The sequence below is a fragment of the Arachis hypogaea genome, chromosome 16 (genome assembly GCF_003086295.3).
Source record: "Arachis hypogaea cultivar Tifrunner chromosome 16, arahy.Tifrunner.gnm2.J5K5, whole genome shotgun sequence".
In the NCBI taxonomy this organism is placed as follows: Eukaryota; Viridiplantae; Streptophyta; class Magnoliopsida; order Fabales; family Fabaceae; genus Arachis; species Arachis hypogaea.
This window is the reverse complement of record NC_092051.1, coordinates 45,904,775-45,910,055: the sequence shown is the minus strand read 5'-3', so window position 1 is coordinate 45,910,055 and position 5,281 is coordinate 45,904,775. Positions and strand designations below refer to the sequence as shown.

The 5,281-nt window shown below is 40.5% G+C and overlaps 1 non-coding gene across 1 annotated transcript; it reads right to left on the bottom strand.

Moving 5' to 3' along the window:
* Positions 1-4,059: 4,059 nt before the first annotated feature.
* LOC112760094 (small nucleolar RNA R71) lies at positions 4,060-4,163 on the bottom strand. Its single transcript, XR_003180548.1, has one exon. It is a non-coding gene; the product is annotated as a small nucleolar RNA R71 (small nucleolar RNA).
* Positions 4,164-5,281: the final 1,118 nt, after the last annotated feature.

The following is a 5,281-nucleotide window of genomic DNA, read 5'->3' as shown; positions in this document are numbered from 1 at the left end:
ATATATATATATATATATATATATATATCTCCTTGAGAATGTGAAATAATTTGACTACATTTAGACTTTATATATGAGTGGATGAATTAGAATTGCATGACTCATTAGGTAGATGCATTTAGCATAGGTTGCATTTCATAACATTCCATCACTTTAAACCTTAATTGTTTACCTTGGATTTAGCATGAGGATATGCTAGTGTTTAAGTGGGGGGAGGTTGATAAACCCATATTTCATGAGTTCTTTTGTGCTTAATTTGAGTGATTTATACAATCCTTCACCTACTTATTCACATTAATTGCATGGTTTTACTTTCCCTTCCTTATTTTGTCATATTGTGAAAAACATGTTTCCTAAGCTTTAAAATTAATTATTTTAATTATCTTTATTTCCATTCGATGCCGTGATTAGTGTGTTGAGTAGTTTCAGATTTTCTAAAGCAGAATGACTTAGAGGATGGAAAAAGAAACATACAAAAAATGGAAGGAGAAGGCAAAATGGAGCATTGAAGGAAACTGGTGTTCACGCGATCGCATGGACGACGCGATTGCGTGCCAGAAGCAAAGAAGCAGCGACGCGGCCGCATGACTGACGCGACCGCGCGCCTTGAGTAGAACACCCACGACGCGGACGCGTGACTGACGCGACCGCATGGAAAGGAAAAGCTCCAGATGACGCGACCGCGTGACCCACGCGGACGCGTGACAGAGGCCACGTATCAGAATTTACAGAATACGCCCCCAGTGATTTTTGAAGCCCTTTTTGGCCCAGATCCAAGTATAGACAGCATAGACTGATGCCAAGGCATCTTAGGCTAGTTTCACTAGTATTTTTCTGTTAGTTTTAGTGGTTTTATGCATTTTCTTGAGCTTAAAGTAACCAAGAATGGTTAAAAGAATAACAAAGCAATGAACCATCCAAACAATATGATTTTGATGCAAATTCCACGAGTTTTAGTTATATTACTTGAATGCTATGAATGGAAGATTTCTCATGAAATTTTGCAAGACTTTGATGCATTTGTTTGGATGATTTCAGGGAAGAAGAGGCTAAGCAAGGAAGCAACAAAATCAATAAAGGAAGCTTGAATATCACATGTGGAGTTTAAGTTCCTGTTTAAGCCTAAACTGGAGCTTAAACGCCAGAATCATGAAGGCTAAGAAATGCTGGAATTGAAGTTTAACCTCCAGTTTAACCTTAAACTGGAGGTTAAACACCAGAATGAAAGTCTCACCAAAGAAGCATTCCACGTTTAACCTCCAGTTTAACCTTAAACTGGAGGTTAAACGCCAGAATGATAATGCCACTCAGGAAGGAGTTCCACGTTTAACCTCCAATTTAACCTTAAACTGGAGGTTAAACGCCAGAATGGGAAAAGCACCAGGGAGCCATTTCCACGTTTAAGCTCCAGTTTGACCTCAAACTGGAGCTTAAACGTGTTCGACCAAGTTTTCTCCTCCAGGGTTGCTCTCTCCATTTCCACGTTTAAGCTCCAGTTTGACCTCAAACTGGAGCTTAAACGTGTTCGACACCTCCAGGGCTACCCTTCTAAGCTTCCACGTTTAACCTCCAGTTTAACCTTAAACTGGAGGTTAAACGTGTTCGACCTCCAGGATGCCTCCTTCCATTTCCACGTTTAACCTCCAGTTTAACCTTAAACTGGAGGTTAAACGTGTTCGACCTCCAGGGCTGCCCTTCCTATCTCCACGTTTAAGCTTCAGTTTAACCTTAAACTGAAGCTTAAACGTGTTCGACTACATGACTCTCCAGGGCTGCCTTCTTCCATTTCCACGTTTAAGCTTCAGTTTAACCTTAAACTAAAGCTTAAACGTGCTTCTACAAAAGGCTTCACTGGAAGTGTCTGGCGTTTAAGCTGCAGTTTAAGCTTAAACTACAACTTAAACGCCACTCTTGGAAAAGGTTTCTGGGCCAAAAATATTGCGGTTTAAGTTAGTCTTTGAGCACAAACATTAACTTAAACTTACTCTGGCATGAAACCCAATTGAATATCATGGTTTATGGGATTGGGCCTGAAGGATTGATGAGTCTGAAATTTCAATTTGTTGAGTCATGTATTATTATTTGATTATCACTAAGTTGGCTCAATAAATGTTACAGAATTTGGATCAACAGCCTCATCAAGATTATGGATCATAAACCCAAGGCAAAAGGAAAGCATGGAGAGGCCTCAAAGCCCAAGAAACACAACAGAAGCTCAATATAGAAAGTGTATAAATAGGATAGAATTTAAGTTAGGAGGGACTTTTTACCTTCACTTTTAGCTAGTTTTCATATCTTTGTAATTGAATTCAGAGCTATGACTCACTAAACCCCCTTTCATTGGGTTAGGGAGCTCTATTGTAATTCAATGAATCAATAATAGTTTATCTTCTTCTTCAATCTTTTCTCTTGAATTTTGTTAGAAAGCTTCTCGATCTAATTCCATTGGGTAGTTGTCTTGGGAAAGAAACTACCCATAATTGGAATCCTTTGGAACCTTGGGAAAGGAATGGAGGATTCATGCTAGAGAAGCTTTCTCACAGTGAATTGGATTGGGGTTTGGATGGATATTGTGACATGTAATCCTACCAAATTGTGGTTCATGAAACTGTGTGGTATAATCAGTGATCGAGCATCATCTCTTCTTATGAACATTTAAACCAAGGGATTGGGAATTTGTTCATTTTTAGAGAGTATTGGTGAGCCAAGGGATTGGGATCCAATCATATAAGATTGCCAAGCAAAATTCAATGAACGCATTGCTTGAGGAAGAGATAAACATGTTTTGATTCGGAGATCTCAATATCTCCTATAACCCAATGAATTCCCCAATTCTGATTTCCATCTTCTCTTTACATTCTGCAACTCAATTCATGCAATCACCCCCATTCCCTTTTAATTTCAGCAATTTAGTTTCTGCTCTTTAATTCATGCAATTTAAGATTCCGCCGTTTCAATTTCTTGTCATTTACTTTTCCCGCCAATTTTACATTCCGCAATTCTCATCTCAATCTTGATTCCGCTCAACTAGAACACACTTCTAATCCGAATTGCTCACTCAACCAATCCTTGTGGGATTCGACCTCACTCTATTGTGAGTTTTTACTTGACGATAACCGGTGCACTTGCCGGAAGGAATTTTGCCGATCGTGCAATTTCCTAAATCGTAGCATAACTAGTTTATGCGCACCAAGTTTATGGCGCCGTTGCCGGGGATTGGTTTTCGATTGACAATTCTCCAATTGGAAGCTAACTAGATTGAGCAATTTCTCTTGCTTTGTTAATTCTGTTCAAGTTACTTGTTGAATTTTAATTTCTGCACTCGGTTACATGCTTTCTTTCTTTATGCCTTTAAATTCAAGCAACTAACTCACTGACTCACTAACTGTTTGAATTAATTCCTCAATTGCTCTAACCATACTCTTCCATTAACCAAGAGTATTTCACTTGTTTGTGCCTGTGCTGTGTTCTTGTATGACAGGTAGGAGAGGAGAGACATCAACTCCTCCATATACCGAACCAGAGAGGACCCTTCATAGACTGAGAAGGGAAGCAAGAGGGAAGAGAGTAGTGGGAGAAGAAGAATCTGAAGGAGAATCTGAGGACAATTTTGAGGAAGCTCTAGATCTCAACATGGATAGAGAAGTTCACAACCATGAGAGAGCTGATGGAAACAATGCCATTCCTGAGAGGAGGGTTCTTAGTTCATACATAAACCCAACCTCTGGGAATTGTGGTAGCAGCATCCAGAAACCACCCATTCAGGCCAACAATTTTGAACTCAAACCACAGCTAATATCACTGGTGGAGAATCATTGTTCATTTGGTGGAAGTGCTAATGAAGATCCCAACCAACATCTCACAAAATTCCTGAGAATTTGTGACACTGTGAAGTCCAATGGAGTCCAGGAAGATGCATATAAACTGCTTTTGTTCCCATTTTCACTTAGGGACAAGGCAGCTAAGTGGCTGGAATCATTCCCAAGGGGGAGTCTAACAACATGGGATGAGGTGGAAAGCAAGTTTCTGGCACGTTTCTACCCCCCACAAAAGGTCAATAAGCTTCGATCTGAGGTTCAGACTTTTAGACAACAAGATGGTGAAACTCTCTACGAGGCATGGGAGAGATTCAAGGACTTGACAAGGAAATGCCCACCAGACATGTTCCATGATTGGGTGCAATTGCATATTTTCTATGATGGACTCTCTTATGAATCAAGGAAGGCTGTAGACCATTCGTCAGGAGGTTCATTGAACAGGAAAAAGACTGTGGAAGAGGCCATTGAAGTGATTGAGACAGTGGCTGAGAATGAGTACTACTATGCATCAGAAAGGCACAACACTAAGGGAGTCATGGAGCTGAACCATGTTGATACAATTCTAGCCCAAAACAAGGTGTTTGCCAAGCAACTAGCAGAGCTTACCAGGCAATTAGAAACAAAGCAAGTGGCTGCAATACACACACAAGATCAAGAGGAAGTAAGCATTGAAGGAGGTGATTGGGAAGAGGCCAACTATGTGGGAAACCAACAAAGGCAATCATATGATCCACACTCCAACACTTACAACCCAGGATGGAAAAATCACCCAAACTTAGGGTGGGGGAACCAACAAACCCAACCACAAAACCACAAACCTTACAACCACAACCAACATAACAATTCCACATACCAAAACTCCAACCAAAGATCATACCAAGCCACACAAAACACTTACCCCCAACCATCATATCATGGCCAAAATAATCAACCTACCCAACTTAATCTGAACCAACAATTTCAAGATCAATTAAACCGGATAGAAGGAATGATGGCAACCATGAGTCAAGACATAACCGAATTGAAAAGCTTCAGGGATGATGTGAGAGCTACCTTAAGAAACCATGGTGAAAAACTCAAGAGGATGGAGTCTCAAGTAGGAGAGCTATCTCAACAGGCCGTCAAATCAACTGCAGTGTTCCCTAGTGACACAGAAAAGAATCCTAAAGGGGAACAAAAGAGAGTGAGATGGGAAGAATGCAAGGCCATCACCATATTGAAGGAAGTTTCAGAAGAAGAAGGAATCAGGCCCTCAGAGCAGGAGCCAGAAATCTTGAAGGAAGGTGTGGAAGAAGTTAAGCAGGAAAGTGGAACTGAGCAAGCCAAGGAATTGCAAAAAGGCATGCTGGAAATATACCAACCAAAAGCACCATTTCCTCAGAGGTTAGGAGGAGGTGAAAAAGGGAAAACCTATTCAAGGTTTTTAGAGACATTTAACTCTCTCCATGTCAATATTCCCTTTC